The 26,434-nt window shown below is 48.0% G+C and overlaps 1 protein-coding gene across 1 annotated transcript in view; it reads right to left on the bottom strand.

Annotated features, from left to right (window-relative positions):
• Nucleotides 1-26,434, bottom strand: part of LOC138510210 (fructose-1,6-bisphosphatase isozyme 2) — a 573,937-nt gene that overhangs the window by 376,678 nt on the left and 170,825 nt on the right. The gene's annotated exons all lie outside the window — the stretch shown is intronic.

Genomic DNA, 26,434 nt, shown 5'->3' with positions numbered 1-26,434 from the left:
AACTTCGGGGTGAAAGTGACCCCACCAAGGAGCATTACATCACATTGACCATGAGAGGATGGGCCAAGCAAACAGTACTGGAGCCTGATGATAGGCGGCCCATCGATGTGGTAAAGCTACATGGTTTAATTAAATGTTTGATTATAGTATGCAGCAGTAAGGCGGAGAGAGTGCTATTTACAGCGACCTTCACAGTAGCATTCTTTGGGGCCCTCAGGGTGAGCGAGCTAGTGCCCGAGAACAAAGGGGGTAAGGGGGCTGGCTTCTTGGGATTAAGGGATGTTCAGTCAAATAGCACCCAGGTGATCATTTACATACGTAGGTCAAAGACCGACCAGAAGGGGAAAGGGGTGGCATTGAGACTACAGACCATCCAGGCGAGTTTAGTATGCCCGGTGGCGGCCTTGGCCAGCTTCCTTCAGCAACGGCCAACATCGGATTCAGGGGCTCCATTGCTGTTGCAAAGGGGGGGGGGTCCGCCTTGAGCCGCTTCCAGTTCAAGAAAGTGATGGAGCTGGCATTGGCAAAGATGGGGTTGATGGAGGGGCGGTTCGGGACTCATTGTTTCAGGATCGGAGCAGCCACATCTGCAGCGGCTGGGGGGTTAGGGGCGGAAGACATCTAGAAGATAGGAAAATGGTCTTCATGGTGTTTTAAAAGGTACATCAGGCCGGAGAAAATGTAAATTAACATGCCATCTCATCCCCTTCTCATTACCAGCTTTGCAGAGGAGGAAGAGGCGCTTCATTTGGGTAGTGGGGAACTCGTTTATTTCAAGGGCCGGTGATAGCTGGACACTGCAGCAGGAGGAGCTGACGGCCGGCGAGTACCGGATCTGGTGGCATGGGGTGCCAGGGATTAAATGGGCGTAGCTGCAGGGGCTTTTACGGAAGTTGCTGGGTAAGCAGCAGAGGCCAGATGTGCTGGTCATCCACTGGGGGGGGGAACGATTTGGCTAACTTGGGGCTGGGTGTCTTGTTGAGGGACATGATGTTCTCATTGGAGGAGATATCAGCACAGCTGGGAGAGACGGAGATCGTGTGGTCGGAGATAATTCCCAGGCCGGAATGGAGGGGAGCCGAGAACCATACAGCAGTTGAAATATCAAGGAAGAAGTTGAATTGCGTCATGTCTAAATTCTGCAAGGGCAGAGGCTTCCAACACATCAGACATGGCCTGACCAACTTAAAATCCCCTGAATACTTTCTAAAAGATGGTGTTCATCTGTCAGCAATGGGAATGGAGCTCTTCTACTGGAATATATGTACAAAGCTATTGGAGCTATAAAAGGAAGCAGGAGAGAGGGGGAGCCACGGTGGAGCCACGGTGGAGCCATGGTGGACGGTAACCCACCAAGTGGCATGGCAGTGTTTGGGTGACCAAGCACAAAAGACAGACTCCGAATGAGCCAGGAGGAAGCCGGAAGGGTCTTTGCTCTTCTTGGACCAGCGCCTCTTGGGAGCCTAATGGCAGGGGCGTCTGGTGGTGACTACAAGGGCTCAGCTTCCCCCAAAAGAAACGGCGCTCTCCCCGCCCACGGACACCTGCAAGGGCAGGGTAGGCTCAGGCACAAAGGGTTGGGAGAGTTGGGCCTACTGTGGACTTGGTGCAAAGGAATAGGGGGAAGCAGGTGGATTGGACACGGAGCAAGCGCCACACTTACAGACTGAATTTCACTAAATGTGTGCAGTGAGTCTTTTGTTGTGAAAATAAAACTGCGGCCAAGTTTGCCATTTTAAAGAACTGTCTCATATTAGCTAATTTTCTTAAAGGGAAAATAAAGGAAAACGGAAGAATGAGCAAAATATGGCTTATTGGCTATGGGTACAAATGGACAAATGCAGGGGTTATGGAAAGCGGAGGAAAAAGAAAGTAAAAAAAATAATTTTAAAATGGCCTCTGCAGTGTAAGTTCAACCCCACAATGTCATGTCGCAGGGAAGAAAGGGCGATCTGCATGATTATTGCGACACTCCGTTTTCGAATTTGGAATTTTCGGATTTGAAATGTTCTGTGCCGCAATAACCACGTAAAATGTGAGCGGGGCCAATTATTGTGCTTTGCTGAGCTGTCTTCCTGGAAGACCTTTGATTTCCAATATGTGTGAAACTCTCTTGAAAAGGCATAGGAATGCCCTAATCTTGAAAACTCCACTCGGTGCGGAAGCTGTTGCTGTTTCAGCATCCCCGGGCACCAGTCAGGAGGTTCTGCGTGTATTCGTTTTTGTTGTCATATGATTGATTTCTCTGCCTGTAAACACGCACAACTGTAAACGTCCCCACCGCCTGCAGAAAGTTTCAAGTACCCAAACAAGTTATATTACCGAACTGGCTACAACAAGATTTTGCGCTCAAAGCAAGGCCATTCTTTAAGGGCGTTTCTTGGTATTACCTGATCCTGGGCAAATGCAGTTCTTGAATGGTTCATTTTCATTTCCACAGCACTCGTATCCAAAATGCTGGCCATAACAAAAAACATATATGCAATGGCCTGGTATTACCTGATCCTGGGCAAATGCAGTTCTTGAATGGTTCATTTTCATTTCCACAGCACTCGTATCCAAAATGCTGGCCATAACAAAAACATATACGCAATGGCCACCATGAAGAAAACAAAATGCCAATGTGTTTTTTTTTAAGTCCTCAGAGTGCAGAGGATGAAAGCAGGCCATTAACACGTGACACCGTGCTTTTTTGCTCTGCGCCGTTTTCTATCCTAGGGCCAAAACGCAATCCCGTGACTTTAGGCCTCCAAAAACAGGTGTGAAGTCCCTCTGCGCAAGGCGACAAAGGGGACAGGGCGACAGCAGTCAGTGGGCTGATGCGGGACGTGGGGCAGGAGCTTCTTGTGGTGCTTCTGGGAATTAGGGGAGATGGGGGGTTGGTGGGTCTGTGGTGTCTAGCACTGGAAAGTGGCATCTCCACTCCGAACTCTGCTTTAGTTGTACTCGACCCTAAAGCGGAAATGACACGAAGACCAAGCCGGAACCTACAAAAAAGATCTCAGACTGTGTAAAATGAGCTCCAATAGGGGTCACACGGACCCATATATAGCAGAGTGCAGCGCTTACAATTACACTTACAGGTAAGCAGAGCCCCACCATGCTTTTTTGATTTGTTTTGCCTCTGAGTGTAAATGTAACATGGAATGCCTGTGACATATTTACACCATTAACAAAATTAATATTAAATTCTGCCTGCTATAAGGTGCATGGCAGACAGTATTTAAGGTTCCATGTGATATTGTCCCTGCAAAAATGTCGTCTGACAAAAATGTCAACAAAAAATGGCCGTGGCTTACAGGGACATTATCACATTGAACGTGCGGGGGACACCCCTGCAACACCCAAAACCTATTTTTTCAAGGGGAGCAGGGATACCCCGGCAACCCCCGCTACCCTGGACCTCACATATATGGTCACCATATATAAAGTCGCCACAATCCTTTCCCGGGGACCATATGTATGGCGGCCATATATATCTAGGGATAATATTAGCGGATAGCAATTTGTTGTGGGTGGATATGCTATTGTATTTGTCACATGGAGCAGATGGGGGAGGAGAGGAGGATCAGTAATTGCTATCCCTGTCCCCGCTCAGCATCACAACTCCAGGGAAATCACACAGTGAGCTAACACACCTCTGCAAGCACTTTACACATGGTCTCGTCTCGCCATGCACAACCTCCCACCAGGACACAAATGACCCCAACACCTTGACAAGCGCACATCTTGTGGTCCTCTTTTCATAGTGTATTGTAGGTGCATTTAAAGCAACCCGAAAAATGTGAATGTTGCAGAGAAGGGAAAGGTAATCTTCTATTTTTAGGTGTTTGACACAAAGGAATAAGAGAGGAAGGGTGTGTTGGAGGGTAGGGAATGCAGGCTCTGGGGTTGCTTGTAAACACACCAAGTGTGGTTGCCCAAACACTGGAAGCATAGCATTTTAAATCCCTCCAAATTCAGAATTCAAATTGATAGCTAGCGCATCGAAGGTGCCAAGGGTGGAGCGCTTTCTCCAACGTGAAACAAAGCGCATGACAAAAGCTCTCCACTAGGCGCAAAAGGAAACGTGAATTGTATTAATTTAATATGTGAAAGTTAACGTTAACCAAAACTACTGTCGAGTAGAATCACTTTATCTTTCACTAAACACATCCATTTCTGGATTACCGATGATCAATCGTCATTACCCTGCGTCCTACTCTTCCTCATCACTGCCCTTAATAATGAGGAGGTTGCTCCTTCTTGACAGGAACACTGAAAAGAATCTTAAACTTCCTCCCTCCCTGAGGCACATAAGCGCTGCCCTCCCCTATCTAGTAATCCTCGTGGTAAGTAATGAAGGCTGGAAGGCCCAGACCATCCATCCGACAGACTGTGACATCGATGAAGAGGACTAGAAGTAATGAATATTACTGGTAAGTAATCCAGGCATTGACTCCTTCTGAGGTATACCAATGAGAAAAATGGCCAACAACCCATGCATTCAATACAACAATTAGACACCGGAGGTTCAGCTACTCCAAATATGAATGTATGGAACTGACCGGGGGAAACGTTGGCAGTTCGGTTGTAAACAGACCGAAGTACTACTCTGCCAAATAGACATACATTTGAATCAAGAGGACGGCAATGCTTTCATAGAAGTGTGGAGCAATATATACATCAATCAATGGAACACCTTGCTCTTCTGACCTGGAAGTAAAACCCCCAGCCCATATTGGCCGACGTCTGTTAAGGAGTAGAATGAGGAGCCATGTTATGTTATGTTACTATGCTTTTGTACAGCTCCAAATCACCACTGTAGTATCTTCAAATTGCTGAATCCTTGGGTGAGGCGCATTGTGCCCATCTCCCCCCCTGGGGTAACCAGAAATGAGTCTGCCGGAAAGAATAGCATAAGCCAGGGAGAGGTATGAGGGGGGGAGCCGGAAAGAGTTTGCAGATGTAAAGAGGGGTTAGGCAGGGATGAATGAATGAATGATGTATGTATGGACTATCTTCTAAAGAGGGGACACAAAGAAAATATATCTCGAGTTGATAGACACACTTGGATTGCAAGGCACATTTGAAGAATTATTAGATGGACATCGATCAGTGGGTAGTGTCTGAGGGGCTAGAGAGCATGTTGCCCTAAAATACAGCCTTGTTAAGATCTCATACTACAGGTAAATTCTCAAATATTCATGGTTGGGCTGCCAAGCATGTGAGAGGTGACTGCTGTTGGTAACAAAAGGCAAGGAAATCAATGGACAGGATGAATACATTAAATGTGTTTAACTGGCCCTAGGTGTAAAGTAAACAATGCTCTGTGGATAGCCTCATGTCATAGCACGGTCACCTGACAGCACTGAGAAGCGGGAGGGGCGGATCTTTCAGTCTGAACGCCAACAATATAGGCACCAGTGTGCCTCAAAACCATCACTGAAGGGCCCCTTACCCCCAAACGGACAGTTCTACAGTGGGGATCCGTGGGTGAAGCAAAGGCACTTCCTGGTAAGGGTAGCTTTCCGTATGCAGGCTCCTGGCTGAGGAGATAGCCCTGAAACTACTGCCCAAGCAGTCAATGTGCCATGCCAGCCAACCTTTGAGGATGCCTGGGTCGTTGTGGAGAATGGGCTGTTCTGGCATTTTTTTCCACCTCTGTGAATAATATCGATACAATCAAACCCTTTACAACCACTCCGCTGAGCTGCAATTGCCTGCTTAGGTCAACAGGCGGTACTAGGAAGAAACACAAATAGCTTGGGGTCAATTACTTAGTTTACTGCACAACCTGCTCTTTCTGCAGCACTGATCAGTCTTCTCCACAAGGTGACACCAGCCTGCATCAATGCTCACGGAGCTTGAGAACCATGGCATGCTTAACCACTATACAAAAGGCTTATGCCACCAACCTACACTTGTTATCTTATCTTTAAATCTGCCATGTTATCCTCTTACATTATTTATCCCAATGTACTTGTCTTTTCAATTTATTTCATTTGGGCTCTGAGTTCACTCTGTTTCCCTATTGTGATGCTGGAAATGCATCGGAGGGACAGTGCCTCCGAATCCTTGTCCTTTATTGCTTTATCATGTATGTTCTGTATTGTTTTCCGCACAGGAGTTCATATGGGACACCTGGTGGTGCGGCTTTTGCTCTTTTTGGTTTGGTGAACAGACCTTTAGGATACCTTTATGTCACCCATGGGTGGGGGTACAACCCTGTACCCCTAGTGTATGTTTTGGGCACCTATGGGTGTTCCACACAGCAGGGTACGGGCTGGTGGCAGCTCCGTGCTGATTGACAGGTGCGCTGAGTATCCTCCATTTTGGGATTCCCAGGCCCTGCCATTGGGATCAGTTGATTCCTGATAGGAGACAAGATGGCCCCCATGGCCCTTTGCTTTCTATCGCCTGTTACCCTGTTTTTCTTGAAGTCCCGGTAAGCCCTGACTCTGTCCCTTCCCCCTGACTGGTTGTTGGGTGGAAGTTCCATATATGGTGTTGTGGGGAAGTCCAGGTCAGACTGGCTGGAGCCTTCCCAATGACTGTATGTTGTGGGTACACCCTTGGAGTGGGACCTGGATGAATGGAGTGTGTGACGAATATGCATTTCATGTTATGGTTGTCTGTTATCTGTGTGAGTGGCACAATGACTGAGATAACCCTGCCCGAAACTGGTATGAATGCAGTGTGGAGTGCTGAATGGCTGGGTACTTGTCCCAATACACATTTCTTGTTGTGAGTGTCTGGAGGGAGGAGAATGGCCGGATGCATGAATGAATGCCCTTCTGAGTGATTGGTTGCCTGAGTGTGACCCAGCAGAGTGAATGAGAGACCAAACAGTATATCTGGGGACCTCTCACTGTTGGAAATTGTTCAGAAACTGAAGTTGATTCTTGATGCTTAACCTTGAAACCCACTGGAAGAAAAAGAATTGCTGCTGCTGTCCTTCGCCAATCTGAAAGCTGCTGTGCCTTCAAGGAACTGAACCAAGAGAGAACCTGGTTAGGAGACCTCTCTCCGAGCAACGAGGGACCATCGTGCACCAGCTGACCTTCGCCGAAGTGTCCTTGTCCTGGAAGTCAGTCCTCAAAAGGCTGCCAACCAGAGATGGGGACCGCTGCGGAATCACAAAGGAAAGTGTCCAGACATTGAAGTCCATCACCGTCGACGAACACCGTCGAAGACCGGAGCCGCAGTTCTCCTTTGCCTAAGAACACTTTGAAACAAAGACTCCTTCGTACATCACCAATGACTGCTTTGTCCTGCGGGAGAAAGTCAAGGCTGTCGACACGCCGAGGAGAATCCGCCGGTGGGTTTCCCGCCACCTGAAGAATGCAGTTACGACAACGACGACTCAATGCCCTTGCTGGGCCAAAGTTCTTCATAGACTCTTTGCAGCATCAAACTATCGTCGTCGAGGTGCACCACATGCCTCATCTTCGCAGGACATCCACGATCGATCGTCGACGAACAGCGCCAGGACTGAAGCTGCTGCCTCGACACCTTTTGTTCACCATTTCTTCGTGGGAACTCGACGATCCGTGGCTCCTGCTTTAAAGGGAGCCTCTCAAGAAGGATACGTCGATGACCTGACGTCGAACTCTGCTATGCCAGGTACTTTGGGGGCAGTAGAACATTTTTAGAAGCAGATAAGACTCTAATAGATAATCTATGGACTGGGCTTGTGTTATATCTTTATTTGCAGGTTGCCCAGGTGAGAGGATCCTCATACAGAACTGTGCCTAGGGTAGAGTCCCAGTATTCTTCCAATTGTCTAACCAACTTATTTTCCTCCTAAGTCTATGGTTGATATCTTTTGCCGTATTGATTCGTATGCTATTTGAGTACAGTTGATGCATTTTAATGGAATCAGAGTAATCGTGGTACCACCTAGAAACTGTATATATTTACCATTTTAGATTATCTTCAGCACAAAGTGTGTTATTGTAATTGTGTACATTCATTCCCCATCCACTGCGGAGAGGGCAGGAGCCCTCTTCACCTTAGGTCTGCAGGAGCAGACTGCCTCCACTTCCTCGTGCCCTGTGCTGGAAGCTGCTGCTACGGCACAAGCGACACCTTTGTAACACCGTCCGTGCTACAACGACCCAAGTATCTCCCTCCCTGTAGGAGCTGAGACCGTCGGAATCAGCTGTTTTCTCCGCGCTCCACGTGCATCGCCTGACCTAGAAAGGGCCGGCGCGATGCGGGATGAAACCGAGGCTCGGCCCGGTTTCTAAGCAACAGCGTTGCTTATTTTGTTTGCATTGCCACCGGCAGGCGGAAGCCGGCCACACGGAATAAGGCCATAGGAAAAAGGCAAACTTCCTGTTTGCCATCTGTTGCTCCATTCATTCCCCATCCACTGCGGAGAGGGCAGGAGCCCTCTTCACCTTAGGTCTGCAGGAGCAGACTGCCTCCACTCACGACCCAAGAAACCCCCTCCCTGTAGGAGCAGAGACCGTCGGAATCAGCTGTTTTCTCTGCGCTCCACATGCATCGCCTGACCTAGAAATGGCTGGCGCGATGCGGGATGAAACCGAGGCTCGGCCCGGTTTCTAAGCAACAGCGTTGCTTATTTTGTGTGCATTGCCACCGGCAGGCGGAAGCTGGCCACACAGAAGAAGGCCATAGGAAAAAGGCCAACTTCCTGTTTGCCATCTGTTGCTCCATTCATTCCCCATCCACTGCGGAGAGGGCAGGAGCCCTCTTCACCTTAGGTCTACAGGAGCAGACTGCCTCCACTTCCTCGTGCCCTGTGCTGGAAGCTGCTGCTACGGCACAAGCGACACCTTTGTAACACCGTCCGTGCTACAACGACCCAAGAATCTCCCTCCCTGTAGGAGCTGAGACCGTCGGAATCAGCTGTTTTCTCCGCGCTCCACGTGCATCGCCTGACCTAGAAATGGCTGGCGCGATGCGGGATGAAACCGAGGCTCGGCCCGGTTTCTAAGCAACAGCGTTGCGTATTTTGTTTGCATTGCCACCGGCAGGCGGAAGCCGGCCACACGGAAGAAGGCCATAGGAAAAAGGCCAACTTCCTGTTTGCCATCTGTTCGCCGTTGGAGCCATTGTGCCTTACTCCCTGCCGCTGCACCATTGGACACAAACTTACTGTGAGTAAATTCACCTGAAGACTGACTGTCTGTCCTCATCCACCCTCCCCCCTCACTACCGTCAAACGTATTATTGATTACTAGGGGTTGAGCAACCACATCCTTTCTTCACTCTCCTGCCTGTGACGGTACCAATGCCACTGTATTACTATTGCCTGCCCTGTTACTCGAACCACACACTGTTTGCCTTGCATTATTGCCGCAATTATAGCCGTTTGTCATAGTTGCAACCGCTGTGTCCCTTTGCCTATACCCGCCCTACTAATTAGCGCACTATGCGCATTACTCTTAAATTCAATAATGCACTGCCTGCCCATTTATGTGACTGCATCTCAGTCCAACTGAATTTTTTTTAGCTGAGACATAGCCAGTACCTGAGATTGCAAATAGTCTTCTCCAACACCAGCCAGTACGCGAGCAATCACAGGACCACTACATCTAGCTTACTGTTGTTCTATGTATGACATTGGTCTCTAGCCTAAATTTGGCCCCGCCTAGGAATATTTATTTTAGCCCATTGGCACCTTGTTGGCCTGAACTGCATTTAGCCTAACTTGTGTAGATAAAGTGAGCCTAGCCTCGCCTCACCCCCTCCCCATGTTCCTAGTTATGTTAGGTTGGATATTGATCATCATGTTCCCCTTCCACCTTGTCCAAGCACACACCCCCTGCACTGGCAACCATTTCATCATCCTCAGTAATGGGCTCTCCAAACTAGCCTGCCCAAGACACTACCCTATCCCGTGTCCCACTCCCTTCCTCCAAACCACACACCCCTTCCCGGCTCTCTCCAATCTCACTCGTAGTCCTAAGGACCCCCGTGCAACCAATGAGGAACACCACTCGACCCCAACCCTCCTTAATAATCATCTCGCACTCCCCATACTCTCAGGTAACGAAAAAACACCCCCCATCTCAGGACATAAGAGAACGTCCCGACTAAGAGCACGTACCAAAATACCCCATCACAATCCCACTACCAGGACCGAGCCACCCAGACCACCCAAACCTATGGCCATCAGAACAAACAACAATCTAACTCAGACTATAGCAACTAAAACCCTAAGAAAACATATGGAGCCCAGCAACTCACCAACTAAGAATGCACCCATAAAGAACACCAAACCTCTCTTTAGCCTCAAAAACGGACTTATCAATGCCCGCTCTCTAGGAGCCCATGCCATTGAAATTCATGACCTTATCATCGAACTTGACCTTGATCTGTTAGTAATTACAGAAACCTGGCTACATCAAGCCTCAGGTCCTCTGCTAGCATTGGCCATCCCTCCAGACTACACTATCCTCAAATCAGATAGAAACACCACCCCAGGAGGCGGTGTTGCCATCATTGCAAAAAACACCATCAAATTAAGATCCGGCTCCATCGAAGTAATCTCTGGATATGAACTACTGCTTGCTAAACTAACGTTGAATGAAAATACCACAGTTAATATAGTGGTCATCTATAGAACTCCCAGTACAAACAGCCACCCAGAAACAGATATTCCTCTAATACTGGCGCCCATCCTTAAACCCAAAACGAAATGTATCATCATTGGCGATTTGAATCTTGGCTTTAATGATGACCAAGACACCAAAGCAACAGCCCTTCTCCTGGCACTCAACGACATGAACTTCCGCCAACACGTCAATGTCCCCACCCACACCAAGGGTAGGACCCTGGACTGGATCCTCACCCTCAACACCAAAATCACCATAGGCCCGATTACCCCACTCAGCTGGACAGACCACTACTGCATAGAATTCACTATCACTAGTGACGATCCTTGCCCGCCAAAGAATGAAATCACGGACACCATTGAAAGTAGAAATCCTAAAAAGCTCACGGTGGAGTACCTTGACCCCGTCTTGAACAAATTGCTAGACTCCCACTCAATCCTCAGTAACGATCCCACTACCATCGCTGAGTACTATCACAAATGCCTCTCCACAGCGATTGATACCATAGCACCAGTCACCACCAAACTAAGACGTCTCAATAAAAAATCCAACTTCTGGTTCGACGAGGAACTAGTTGCCCTTAGAAGGAAAAAACACTCTCTCGAGCATGTCCATAATAAACACCCCTCCCCTGACTCGGCTAAAGCCTTTAAAGACGCCAACACCATCTACAAAACAGCTATTATCACCCACAAAGCCAACGCCTACAATGCTCGCATCAGTAATGCAGCATCAGACTCCAAGGAGCTCTTCTCTATCCTCAGAGATCATGAAAATCCCCTGCCAACTGACACTCCCATCAATGCAAGCAAAGAATGGTGCACCACCATACAAGATGCACTTGCCTCCAAAATTGCTGTGCTGCAAAATAAAATTAACTCTAAAAGACTACTCCTAGCAGTTAAAAACTCCCCCACTCCTAACCCCTGCGCCTCTCTCAGTGATAACTCTAACCCACCTTTCCAATTCACACCTGTCTCCCAAAATCTTGTATTTGACACGATCTCTAAGCTAAAAGCGTCCAACTGCAAAGGAGACACTGTCCCGGCCAAATTAGTCAAAGCCTGTGCCCCTACTCTGACCCCTATCATCACCAAATTTGTCAATGCCTCCTTTAACTCCAACACAGTTCCAACCTGCATTAAAGAAGCCTGGGTCACCCCGCTTCTAAAAAAACCAAACCTAGACCCCACCATCCCGACTAACTATCGCCTAATAACCACAGTCCCGTTTTTACTCAAAATCATCGATAAACTAGCCTATAACCAAATTCAAACCCACCTGGAATCTAACCAGCTCCTCGGCACCAGACAATCGGGCTTCAGGCCTAACCACAGCACTGAAACAGCCCTCTTAGACCTCAAAATCCAGATGGATGCCATCAGAGATTCTGGGAAACTGCATTCTCCTGCTGCTGGACCTCTCTGCCGCGTTTGACCTGGTGGACCATGACAAACTATGTAACTCACTTGCCCATGAGTTTAACTTCTCTAGCGAAGCCACTGATGGGTAAAATCTTTCTTAACCGACCGCACTTCCAGAGTGTCCATAGGTAAAGAAGCAGCTAACCCCATTCCAGTTCCCATAGGAGTACCCCAAGGCTCTTGCCTCTCCCCTACGTTGTACAACGCTTACACCAAACTATTGTTCTCAGCATTAGACGACATGGGTGTCATATACACAAATTTTGCGGATGACACCCAGATCCTTATACCTCTCACAGGCAACTATGAGCAGGACACCATAACAATCAATCAAATTTACGCCATCATACAAAACTCGATGGCATTAAATAGCCTGTGTCTTAATGAAGAGAAGACAAAAGTCCTCATCGTAGGATCTCCAACCAAAATAGCAACCCTTCACCCAGATTACTCAACCATCAATATTGATGTTACCTACATCCCCGTGCTGAAGCAAGTCAAAACACTGGGCGTGTACATTGACACCTGCCTGACTATGACCAAACAGATCAACGCGCTCTCCTCTTCCACGGCTTACACCTCCAAACTAATTGCTCTCAGCCATCAATTTCTCACACCAGCAAACTGCCTCACCTTAGCCAGAGCTCTGGTCCTATCGAAATTGGATTATTGCAATGTACTACTACTAGGCACTTCCAACACCAATTTAGCCAAAATGCAACTACTGCAAAACAAAGTCCTGAGGGCAGCTCTAGGCATAAAAAAAATCAGACCATATCTCTAAGACTAGAAAAGATGCCCACTGGCTCCCCATCAAAGCCAGAATTATCTTCAAAACATTATGTATCACATACAAATGCCTGACCAAAAAAGGACCTATCTATCTCAACAATACCCTACACCTCAAAGTTGACAGGAGATCACTAAGATCTAACGACAAACTCCTCCTAACCCTCCCTCGCTTCAGAACCAGCAGAGCGGGGGGAAGCAGCTTCACCTCCCTAGCCCCCAAACACTGGAACTCCCTACCCACTAACATTAAAAAAGAACCCTCCTTCACGGTTTATAAGAAACTGCTAAAAACCTGGTTGTTCAACCAATATTAGTATCTAAAGACAGGTTTCCTTACCACTGCATATTATTGTGAATATCTGTAAATTGTATTTTAGCACCAACTGTCCATTAATAATGTAATGTAACTAATGTAATGATGTTTGTATTAATTTCTAAGCTGTCTTATAACCTCACCGTGACACCCGAGGGTCTGGGCGTGTAACAAATAAATAAAATAAAATAAAATAAATAAATAACGTGAACCTTATTTATATAAAAAACAGTGTTTTCACTAACATAGTGTGTAGACATTTCTTAGTGGGTGCTTTGGGACTACACTGTACTTAGGAACCAGCCCACATCACCTTCTGAGTGCTAAGCCTTGATTGCTCGTCCATTGCTACCAACAATAGAGAATCTTGGCTAGGGTGCTCTGTGCTTCGACTCTGCCATATAGATTGCAGGAGAACAGACACCCCCTCCAGTCTTTACACTGGTGGCAGCAATGGGATGCTTATGGTTTTAAAAATCAGTGTTTAACCTTGCCACTTACAAAATATCCACACTTTGTGAATTTGAGATTTAGTTGTGCACTAGATAACTACATTTGCCAACAATGGAATCTATTGCAAATGGTAAGTTGACTAGGATGAGCTTAGAGGCTCTCCAGAGTGCGTGTGAAGCCAGGGAGTTAGACTTTGAGGATAAGTCTAGGACTGAGCTCATAGCTGCCCTGTTGGACTACCAGAGTGATTGTGAAGCTCTTGATGAAGGCGGGATGCAACCAATAAGGACCCTGCCCTTGGGGTTGTTACCAAATCTGTTTCTGGGAATGCCACCACTTCTGCTGCATCTATTCCGACCTCCAGCAATGTTTCTTCAGGGAATACCTTGGAACTTGAATTATGAAGGATGAAATTGGCCTTTGAATATAAAAAGTTGGAAACAGAAGCTGAACTTAAGAAAGAGGAGTTGGCTCAGCAAGTGATCCTTAAAGCCGGGGATCTGGAACTTAAGGATAGGGATCATGAACTTAAGAACAAGGATACTGAATGTCAGAGGATCCAACTAGAGAAAGCTAGAGTGGAGACTTCAGCAAAACCAGTTGAGAGTGTCAGGTCCCCAGCCACCAAGTTTATGAAAGATTTGGTTGGTGTGTATGTGGAGGGTTCTGATATCCTCCAATGGATTGAAGCATTTGAGATGGCTTGTGGAATCCATGATGTTGATAAAAGAGATTGGTCTAAGTGTTTGTTAAGCAGAGTACCTCAGACTGGTTATGACTGTATTCTGAAACTGAGTGTGGAAGAAACGGGTCAGTATGAGTGCATGAAGTTTACTTTGATTGCCAAGTTTGGCAAGACACCTACCCAATACCTTAAAAGATTCAGGGAATATAAGAAAAGAAAGAATGTGTCTTGGGTTGACTGGGTGAGTGCTGCACATATGAACATGATGGGGTGGATTGATGGATACAAGGTGAAATCATTTGTTGAATTATTCCACCTTTTGTTTTTTGAGCATTTGTCTGAAGCCTGTTCACCAGAGCTGCGTCAGTATGTTGCTGACCAGAAAATGTTTATCCCTTTAAGCTGGCCAGGCTGGCTGACAAGTGGGTCTCCCACTGGGTGTCCCCTAAGGAACCCAGTGTGAAGGACAAGGACAAAGATTAAGGGAGCCTCTCAGAAGTCTAAGGAGTCCCAAAAGCAATCACAGTCGAGCAATTCAAAACTTTCCTCTCCTAAGACCCAAACATCTAGTAGGGAAAAGTCCTATGTGGGTCGGAGTAAGAGTAGTGGTCCACCTGCTGCAAAGCAGGTTATCAGTGGTTCCAGTACCGTACCCTGCATTCCTGGCACTTGTTGGGACTGTGGGGTTCTGGACCACAAGAAGGGTGACCCCAAGTGTAAAGGAAAGTTACTTGGAGTCCAGGCTGTCAGCCTGACCTATATTTACTCCATGCCCGAGGTGGAGGCCACTGTCCTCCCCTCCTCTACAGGAATCACATTTGGTGCCCCATGGGGCCTGGGACCAGTATGCAGAAGTACTGGCAACAATCCCACAGAACACCCGTAGGTCTTTGAGAAGTGTCCTCCTGAATGGCCAGCCTTCTACTGGTTTGAGAGACTTTGGGACAAGCATGACAGTGATGGACAGGACCCTGCTCAAGCCAGAGGGCTATGTAGGTGCTCCTCTGAGAACTACCAGGTTAGTTGGTGGGCCACCCAAATTATCGCCTGTAGCCTTAGTGAACATTATGATTGGAGACAATACAGCAAAGCTGCCTGTCCTGGTTCAGGACAACATCCCGGCTAAGATTTTGTTAGGCTAATATATTAGTGGAGTTGGGGTTGATCACTGATGGTCTCCCCCAGACTGCTGCTGCAGTCACTAGGACACAGGTGACACCGGGTCTGACTGTGAGTCAGGTACCCGAGCCAAAGGGGCGAACCAAGGCAAGAAGACAGAAGAGTAATAAGGCCACCTCTGTGAAGGGGGCCCTTTCTCTTCCTGCTGCTTCAGCGGCACCCACTGGGATTCATGCTCCAGACGGGCTGGGTCCAGTGGTGAACCCAACTCAACTCCTGAGGAAGAAGAGGCAGAAGACCCTCCTGTGGGAGAGGTGCTCAACCCAGAGGATCACCCCAACCTTCAATGCCTGCTGGCTGAAGGGGCACCCTCTAGGGACGACTTCTGTAGGAGACAGAGAGAGTACCACTCTCTCGAAGGTCTGAGGAAACAGGCCCTGGCCCAGGCACAAGGAGAGGTGCCTAAGTCATTCTGGATATTTTGAAAGGGTGAGCTCCTGGTTAGTGAGCCCACTAAGCCTGAACCTGGTGCCCTCAAGAGGTTGGTGGTACCCCAGGTTTACAGGCCCTTCCCACTGCAGCTGGCGCATGAGGTGCCCTTAGCTGGTCATCTTGGGACCAGGAAGACTAAGCAGAGACTCTCTGCACATTTCTACTGGCCCCGGATGGGAATAGAAGTGGAGTATCACTGCAGGACCTGCCCAACTTGTCAGTTGTCTGGCAAGACTGGAGGCAGTGTCATTGCCCCACTACAACCATTTCCAGTGGGTGGGCATCGACATTGCCGGTCGCCTTGACCCTCCCATTTCAGGTGGACATCGGTTCATCCTGGTCTTGGTAGATTATGCCACCAGGTACCATGAGGCAATACCCCTTCGGACTGTTACTGTTAAGATGGTTGGCAGGGTGCTCCTGGGCATTTTCACCAAGGTTGGATTCCCTAAGGAGGTTGTCTCTGACAGAGGGTCCAACTTCATGTCGAGTTACATGAAGACAATGTGGAAAGAGTGCAGAGTTACCTACAAGTTCTCCACCTCCTACCATCCTTAGACCAATGGTCTGGTTGAGAGATTTAACAAATCTCTCAAAGGCATGCTGGGTGCTTTGGAAGAGCCCCTAAGGAGGAAATGGGATCTCCTCCTACCATGCCTGCTGTTTGCTTACAGACAGGTACCTCAAGAGGGTGTTGGTTTCAACTCCTTTCAGTTACTCTTTGGACATCCAGTGAGGGGGCCCCTTGCCTTAATCAGAGAAGTTTTGGAAGTCACCCCTCCAGGTCCCGCCAATCAAGTTGGGGACTTGGTGCTAGGCCTCAGATGGAGGATGACACAGATGATGGGCCAAGCAACAGTGAACCTTAAGGCAAGCCAAGAATTAAACAAATACTGACATGACCTTAAAGCACGCAAGTGGACAGGACAGGAGATCCTTGTGATGCAGCCTACCAAGCCTCCAGCTTTGGCAGATAAGTGGACTGACCATTCAGGATAATCTCCAAGATGGGCGAAGTCAACTATCTGGTTGACATGGGAGTCCCTGGGGTAGCCCCTCAGGTATTTCACGTCAACAGGCTCAAGCCTTTCCATAGGAGAGCAGAAGTCTCATGTCTCTTGCTAGCTTCATAGCAAGAAGAGGATGAGAGTGAGCCCCTTCCTGATTTGCTGCATAGCAACCCCCAGGATGGCTCAGTGGAGGGAGTGCATATCTCTCCAGATCTGACACCAGAGCAGCAGAGGGCCTGCAGGATTTTGCTCCAGCCGTATGCCCGTCTGTTCTCGTTGACACCAGGCCTCACCTCGTGGTGCAGGCATGAAATTGACACCGGTGACAGCATACCTGTTAAAAGCAGATGCTACAGGATGTCAAACACTGTAAAGAACCACATCCAGGCTGAGGTCGCCAAGATGTTGGATCGGGGTGTTATTGAACCCTGAACCAGTCCCTGGTCCAGTCCCGTGGTCCTTGTCCCCAAGGCAAGTTCCCAGGCAGGTACCAAGGATTGGCAGTTCTGTGTGGACTTCAGAGAGGTCAATGCCATCACCAAGACTGAAGCGCACCCATTGCCCATGGCTGATGAGCTTGTGGACACCATAGGTACTGCCAAATTTGTGAGCACCTTTGACCTTACCTCAGGCTATTGGCAAATAGCTCTGACAGACCATGCCAAGGAAAAGACTGCATTCTCAACACCTGAGGGGCTCTACCAGTTTAGAGTCATGCCTTTTGAGTTGAAGAATGCACCTGCCACCTTCCAAAGATTAGTCAATCATGCGCTCAGTGGGCTGGAGGCCTTTTGTGTGGCCTACCTAGATGACATTGCTGTTTACAGTTCCACCTGGGAAGACTCACTTGGATGATGTGTTGCAGGCCTTGAAAAGGGCTAACCTCACTATTAAGGCTACCACGTGCCAGATAGCTCAGGGGGAAAGTCACTTATCTTGGTCATGAGCTAGGAGGGGGTCGAATCCAACCTCTCCCCAGTAGGATACAGGATGTACATGACTGGGAGAATCCCACTACTCAAACCCAGGTGAGAGTCTTTTTTGGGCCTCACTGGGTATTACCGTAACTTCATGCCGGACTATGGAACTATAGCTGCCCCTCTGACAGCTCTGACTTCGCCCAAACAACAGAGGAAGGTTAACTGGACAGAAGACTGTCAGAAGGCGTTTATTGGCTTAAAGGAAAGTCTGTGTAGGGCACCTGTGTTGTGTGCGCCTGATTACAGAAAACCCTTTATCGTCCAGACGGATGCCTGCGACACCGGAATTGGAGCTGTCTTGTCCCAGTGGATGCGCATCGTAGTTTTTGTATGTAGGGCCATTATTGGTTCCAGTACCGGAGGCGGACATTTCCAGGTTTTTAGTTTAGACCAGAGTTTTTCGCGATCCACCATGTCGAATGCCTTCGAAAGGTCCACTAATGACAAGTGGACCTTAGGTGCACCAGTTTTCACTTTTGCTTTTATGATGTTTAACAGTAGTAAATTGATCGCCGTGCCTGTGCCCTTTTGGAAGCCTGTCTGAAAAATGTCAGCAGCCGGAGAGGTTTTGGCCCATTTTTGGAAATGTGAGAGGAGCAGGGTCATGAATATTTTGCCCAGAATGTCCAGCAAAGCGATTGGCCTGTAGTTGGACGGACTTTCTCTACTGCCTTTTTTAAAGATTGGGACCAGAACCGCTTCTGTCCATGATTCTGGGATTTGTTTCGCTTTGTGGCAGCAGTTAAAGAGTTCACTTATTACTGCTGCCCCTTCTTCCAGGTGTTTTTTGATGTCTATGTTGGTCAGTCCATCACGGCCTGGCGCTCTCGAGGATTTCAGTTTTGCGATTACTCTTATAACATCTTCCACATCTGTTAGGGGTATCCAGGATTCCTGGGACGACCGTGTTTTCGTTTGTTCAGACGTTGAAGGAAGCCGAAACAGGTCGGTGAAATGGGAAACCCAGTTTAGTTCCGAGACGGCGTTTGCAAGTAGGGGTGCCCTTTGCCCATTTGTACTTTTCAGTAAGTTCCAGAAGTCTCTTGTATTTCTGGAGGCCCAAGTCTTCAGCATGGCTTCGGCATCATTTTGGTGGAGAGTTGCCGCATGGTGTTTGATCCATGATTTGTAGTGGTTCGCTCCCTTTCGGTATGCGGACCACGCCTCTTCGGTTTGATGGTGAATTGTGAAATTTTTCAGATTTCTTATTTCTCTACGCTTTATCACCACCATCCGATCGTAGATGTGGTTATGTTAAGGCTGTTTACCGTTTGTTCCTGAAAAGCTCACCCTGCGGGGTGACAGTAGAGGAACACAGTCCGGTCTCTTGACGACCGAGCTTGATAGACTGAGCCCTGGGTCCGTACTTAGCTTTTCCTTTATTGTTCTTATGTTTTCTGAGGTAAGGCGAAGTCGAGTTTGTCGCTTGTAGGATTCCACAGCCGATGTGTATAGTAACCTTTCGGGGCCCAGGCCGCCCCAGGACATTTGTAACAAGTTATGATCACTTTCCAACGTTTTCAGTACTTTGAAGGAAGAAATGTGGGGAATCAAACCTTCGGTTGTGAAGATGTAGTCAAGAGTGGCGGATGTTTCTTGTCTTTCCCACGTAGGGATCTGTGGTTCAGAGTCTTGTAAAGTCACTGCATTGTAGAAGTTTCTTGATTTCATTAATTTTGACCACGCCAAACCTCTTTCATCTGCCAAAGGGCCGGAAGCTTGTGCTCTTTTGGGTGTGGTCTGGATTTTGCACTTGGTGTTTAAATCTCCACAGATTATAATATTGTCCACCTCTAGATCCACGTTAATCGTGTTGATAGCATTGGCGAGAGATTTGCAAAATTATTTTGTTGACGTTCTCTCAGGGTTCCAGTACAGATTAATTATTGCCAGGTCCGAGGCGGTCCATGTGTCAAGATCTGGGTCGCGGCGCTGCCATGAAGTTAACGTAACGAGCATGCCATAGGTTTCGATGATTTTTGTTTTTGGTGTTATTCCTGAACCTATGCGAATGGCAGTTAGTAATCCCGAGGACGGTCTTCCCAGTAGCGACCTACAGGCTGGTGAAAGTTCGATTACAAATCCGTCTATTGTCGGTTGGTCCGTTAGCCAAGTTTCCTGTAAGCATAAGATGTTGAAATTTCCCAAGTTCACATCGCTGGGGCGGGTTAGATCTTTATAACTTCTTGTAGTCCATGATGCCATTACCAGTTCTTTTTTTGGAGAACTTTAGTGCTGTTGCCTCGATCGACTTGAGAGGTTCTCGGAGGCTCCTTATTGGCTGCTATTTCTTTTGATTTCGTCCAAAAGTGTCTGACAGCCACTTCCAGGGTCCGTCTGAGACTTCTACGGTCTGGTGAGTCTTTTGGTTTAAGCTATTTTCCTCCTGTTTGAATGTGCCAGAATTTCTTTCTGTGGGACTCTAGGGGGTTTTGTATTGTTTGTGATGTTCGGTGCTCTGGCGGGTGCTTGAGAAATTTGTTGATGACTCGTAGTTGGCGCCCTCTTTTCTTCTATATGCCTCTTCAGGTCCGTTCTTCGTGCTCTTTTGCCAGGCTACTCGTCGCCTCGGAGTATCTTGCCATCGATTTTGGTTGTATAGGGCTTCAGTTCTTGAAACATAGTGTGTACTATTCGGTGAACCCCTCCTCCGGGTATCTTGGTCTGGTTGTTTAGATTTAGGCTTTGGTAGTGGAAGCAGGTTAAATCCTAGTTGGTGCAGGTCTTTTGTAACGTCTGTGGGGATTTCTGCTAGAGCTTTGTTTCTTATGTGAATATACGCTTTTGCTCTATGTTCACGATGGCATGGTTCCACCAACTCAAAGTTATCGGTCGTCAGATGTTGAAGCTTGCTGATTTTAGCCAGGGTTTTTAAAACCGTGTTTCTGTTCAGTACCATATAGCCTTCTTTGGATGAAATTTGCTTGAGTTTGAAGATTGTGGTTCCTAACCATTTTTTTTCTGCCTTCTTAGAACCTTGATTCGTCTTGGCTTCATCGGCATGCCTTGTTGACCTTTAGGCGTCTGGTCGATGTTCTCTTCTGATTCCTGCAGTATTTGTCCGGCTTTCTCTTTGCTTGTATGGGCTCGCTTGGTTTAATCTTCGTGTATCTGGAGAAACCTCAGTGACCTTACTCGGCCGGACCCTCCGTTGTGAACTCTCGTTGCCACCTTCTGCTTCGTCGATGTAGATTGCCGACAAATGTTTTGTTGAGGCTGCTAATGGTAGTTTGTTACCTGACTGGAGTGTTTTTGATATTACTGGTGGATCTTCTGAATTGTCAAGGTGCTGAGATAGGTTCATTAATTCACTGCTTGCCTGGAATTCCTCGATCGTTTTAGGTGACTGGACCGGGCCCTGATGGACTACTGTGGAAGCCAGTAGGAGTCGTGTTCGTTCTATCGGCCTTGTTTTTGGGTCTTCCTTTTTTCCATTTCCTAGAACCAGCAGTACTTGGGGCGACTGTTCCCTTATTTGATTTGATGGAGTAATTAATTCTGTTTTTTTCTGCTGTTTGCGTTTCTTTGGTGATTGGATCTGATGGGATTCGGACACTGTTTGCTCGTTCGGAGGCCTGGTGTCAAGTGTAGCGGCCGATTGCCGTGATATTGTTTTTGAGAAAATAGGGGCCAGATCTTTCTGTTTTGGCCCTTCGGTAGTTTGAGTCGCCCTGGAGGATGTAGCAGCGGTGGTTTGAACCACATGGCGATTTTCCTTTAGCTGGTCTTCGAGTTTAGCAATTTTTTATCTCCAAGGACACCTGTGTATTACTAGTTTTTGAGTCCAGGGCTATTATAAAGCCTTCGATGAAAGTCAATTTGGCCATCATTGTGGCTGGCATTGTGGTGTTATCCTTTAGTACCTCATTGATGGACTCGTAGAATTTTGCAAACGGGTTTAGTGCTATTGTCATTGTTGACATTATCGATAGTAGATCTACTTTTTTACTGGGAGACTCCTTCTGGGCAGAGGCTGAAATTTTGCTTAACCGTCTGCTTTTGGCCGGAGTGAAGACACCCCTGTCGCCGGATTGTTGGGAGGATCTGTCTTGGGGTCTTTTCTCTGTGGATATCGATTTGTCTTGAGGGTGGGCTAAATCCACTACTTGAGCCGCCTGGTAGGTGCACATTGATCCTTGTATATATGCTCTCGTCCATGCGTGGCGATCTTCTGTATGTCCAGCTACTATTGTTGGGCAGGCCTGGTCACGTATGAGTGTGGTGGAAGCTGGTGAGCACACTGCCCCCTGGGCCAGCTGTACCACCAGTGTTTTTTCTGATTCATTGACTTTTAGAGCCCCGATACTTTCTGGAAGCCTTGGGGTGGAAGTTGGATGCGTTAAAGTTTCTGAAAGTTGTTTCTGGACTGATGTTTTGAGATTGACTCCAGTATTTGGTGCCTTTTGCACTGGTGATTTTGGCTTTGGCTCCAGCCTAAGGCTAGTTGGGTCGGTTTAGCGAGATTTATTTGGGAGAGGGGGATCTTGCACGGCCTCCAAGATCTCCGAGTCGGAGAGCTCTGAATCTTGGTCCAGTTTCCTTTTATGTTGTTTCAAAAAATATTCTTTCAGGGAGGACAATATCAGTGGGGTTGGAAAGTACTTTGACCCCCCCTGTATTTTGGGGCCAACTTTTCGAAGTTTCAAAGTATTTTGTTTGATACAGGTTTTGTTTTCACCGTTCCTTTTGAGTTTGTTTCCTTTGATATAAAGTCAGAAACCTCATTTTCTTTTTGGTGAAGGTCACTTTGAGCATTTGATGGATCGGCCCTGACTTAGAATTGGGGTCTTTAGTAGGCTCAACATGTACATAGTCTTCGGTGTTCTGATCCTGATTGGCTATCCCTGCTGACATTGGTGGGGAGTCTAGATGTTTGGATTTTTCATTGTAGCTTGTTTCAAAAGCTTCACCATCAGAGCCCCTGCGATTCATATGTTATTGACTGATCATCTTGATCAGATATCAAAGAGTCACTTGAGCCAATTCTTATGGCTGTAGCCTTAGTAGTGTTCAAGCCCTGTTTTCCCATAGGAGGATTCGTACTTCTGTGTATCAAGGCTGTGGTTGCGAGCCTTTGCCGAGGGGATGCCTGAGCCTGCGCTACCCCGTTAAAAACCGGGGGGAAATTTTGTGCCGATTTTGGTTGTGAAGGGACAACGTCTCTTGCAAGGAGTGGGTTTTGTTTCCCCTGCCGTTCAGACCCCCGCCGAGGCCGTCCTCCGACAGTCTCAGGCGGGGAGCCACTCGTCAGTATGGTAGAACAGGCAGGGGTTTGTGGTGCTGTTTGAGGGCTCCCTAGCAACCCAGATTTATCAGATTGTGCTGTTGTTGTTGTAATTTCCACTGCAGATACCCGGACCTCGATGTTGACCAACGTTGGTTCCGGGGCCGGCGCATCCTCCTCTTATGCCGGTCCTCGGCCTTGTTCTGGTCCTTCTCCTGATGTAATTCAAGGGACCAGCGAACTCTCTAGAGACAGTGGTTGATTTAGTAAAGATGTCGTTACAAGTTTGATTTGTGCTTCGTTCTGCGGAGGCTCAGGGACTTTCGGGACTGTTTCTGGATGGAAGGCTAGCCAAGTCGGGGACAACGGGAGTCGTTGGAGTTGAGTCGCCCTCCCTTCCGTGACGCCCCCGGCTTCGTTTGACAGTTTGTTGCTTCTCAAGCAGCGTTTCCCGGGATCGATCTCAGTGGGGATAGGCGGCGCCATGTTGGTGAGAGGTCAGTCTGGAGAGTCAGGGGTACAGAGATACAGGGTACACAGGATCGGAACGGAGTGAAGAAGGAACAGTAGCCGGAGAAAGTAGATTGAAAGCACGAGTGGGTGTAGGGGGCCCCTCACGCCAGTCCACAGTTAGATAGTGTGTGGGTGCACAGGATGCACTATTCAGTTTGTTTCAGTAGTGTAAATGCACGATTTCTTTCTATGGAGACACATGGGAGAGCGGAGAGGAAGAAGTAAAAAGGGGAGAGGCCCACTTACCGCTCCTCCCGACTCCGGACACCAGACACACAGCTCGCACACCGCGCAGCGCTCCGCGCATGCGCAGTGATTATGTAGAAGGTGGAAAAGTTCTTCTGAGGAAATAGAAAGTGGACTGTAGAAGCGGACTGTAGTAGCAGATACTTCTAACTGGTCTGTAAAGCGAACTGACAGCAGTCTAAGAGCAGCAAAACAGCGGTCTGTCCTCACGTCCTCACCAGACACAGTGCTCGCACACCACTTGTTATGTTCCCAACATTCTGCGGAAACAGTAGCGAGAGTACTCATCACAGTACATACAACCCTCTTCCCCTGCCCTGGTGTGGCGGTTAAAACCTTTGATGATGTGTTAGGGAGTATTGACACTAACATGTTGTGGTGGCAGGGATGTATTACTATCCCGAGGGGTGGGGCAGGTATGGGTGTTAGTGAAATGATGTAATGGATTCCTGGTATGTAGGTCGGGACCTCACAAGTAAGTACCGTGATGAAGAAGAGAAGGTCTAGGAGTAATGAAGAGTACAGTTAAGTAACCGGGTCATTAGAACTCTGTGAGCAATGCAAAGTAAACAACTGAGGCGACTGTTACCCAGAGACGAGGAAAGATCATATGAGTATTTCTTCTGCAATGAAGATATTTTTGTAAATGAAACACTGAATTTACACTCCAGACTTTGAATTTTCTTTTTCAGTTTGATATTATTTCATTTCATTAGAAAAGCGGGTACAATGAAAACATGGAATGTGAGAATACACAAAGTGGTAAAAAGAAAATAGACAATATTAATTAGTTCTAAAAGACGTTGATCATTTAGAAAAAATAGTGTTCTATTTCAGATACACCTGTGCTTGTGTGCACCGTGAAGCTGTAATTTCTTTAAAGACAAGCATTGGCAAAGCCAATAGTTTCGGTGTTTACAGCTGTTTGTTGCATTTTGCATTCATAGGCACCAGGGTGCAAGGAGGAAAGAGCAACATTTCAAACGAGGATGCGATAAGGGGCGTGGGTGTGCAAGAGAATGAGAAGGAAGGAGAATAGAGCAAGGGAGGAAATGAATGAGCGAGGGTTCCATCGATGATGAGCATGAGCAAATATGAGCAAGAAGGTTTGAGAATGAGAGGGTAAGAAATAAAGCTAGAGAGTGAGAGTAAGGATGAGGGGGTAGTGAGTGGGTTGGGGCTTCTATAGAGAGTTGGGTGGGCAGAGGTATTGAGAGTTGGGCAGCATGGACGAGGCTAGAAAGAGTGGGGGTAGGGTCGGTGGGGGTAGAGTGGGGAAGTTTGGGTGGGGGTAGAGAGTGGGGTAGCATGGGTAGGGGTAGGGTTGGTAGGGTAGAAAGAGTGGCAGTAGCTTGGATGGATGAGGGTAGAGAGAGTGGAGGTAGGGTGGGTCGTTGGGTGTAGAGAGAGTGGGGTAGTGTGGGTGGGTGGAGGTAGAGAGACTGGGGGTATGGTAGAAGGAGTGGGGATTGGTAGAGAGAGTGGGAATACGGTGGGTGGGTGTATGTAGAGAGAGTGGAGAAAGGGTGGGTGGGGGTAGTGAGAGTGGAAATTGGATTGGGTGGGTCTGGAGAGGGTGGGTGTGTGGGGTTGAGAGAGTTGGGGTAGGGTAGGTGGGTGGGGGTAGGGAGAGTGGGTGTAGGGTGAGTGGGTTGGTGTACAGAGGGTGAAGGCCCAGGGTCTCCATCTACCCTGCCTCTAGGCTGACACTGAGACCTACACCCAGAGTTCCTCACACATCCCTTGGCACTCATGTAGACCCACATGTTCCCAACCGTCCATTGACACACATGACCCATCCCTTCCTCGTTTCCAGCATGCTACCACACTTCCCTCCAGAACCACATGCCCCCATCCCTCTTCTACATGCCCACATGCCCCCGTCCAGGGGGCATATTTTCAAGTTGCAAGCTCCTAGCCAGACATAAGTCACTTGATGCCTCAATTCTATGCATACACAGAGCACACACGTTCTTACTCACCAGGAGTGAAATATCACTAGGCAATGGCTAGGGGTGAGTGCAAATTTGGCACCCTGCCCCATCCCTTCCTCCAGACCCATATGCCCCATCCCTCCCTCCAGACCTACATGCCACCATCCACCGATGCGCAACTGCATGCTGCATAACCACACACAGATGCCACCATCCGTACCTCCATACCCACAACTAGATGCTCTATCCCTCTGCCAGAGCCACACACAGATGCTCTCATGCCTTCATTCATGTTCAGATGCCCCATCTCTCCTTTCCTCTAGACCCACGCACAAGATTCAGATGCCACTCTCTCTCCCTCCGGACTCACACACTGATGCCCCCATCTGTCCCTCCATACCCAAATGCTCCATTCCTCCCTCTAGTGCCACACCCAGATTCTTCACCTCTACCTCCAGACCACACCCAAAGGATGTTATCGCCCCTGCCTCCAGATCCACACCACAAATGCCCCATACACCCCTCCAGACAAACACCCAGATGTGCCATCCCTCCCTCTAGAGCTATATCCAGATACTTCACCTCTACCTCGGGACTAACACCCAGAGGGCCCCATCCGCCGTGCTTCTAGACCCACTCCCAGTTGACCCCATCCACCCTGACTCCAGCGCCACAGCCAGA

This window comes from Ambystoma mexicanum, chromosome 6p, assembly GCF_040938575.1.
Source record: "Ambystoma mexicanum isolate Mex_15411 chromosome 6p, UKY_AmexF1_1, whole genome shotgun sequence".
Taxonomy (NCBI): Eukaryota; Metazoa; Chordata; class Amphibia; order Caudata; family Ambystomatidae; genus Ambystoma; species Ambystoma mexicanum.
The sequence above is the reverse complement of the archived record's forward strand: the minus strand, read 5'-3'. Positions and strand labels throughout refer to the sequence as shown.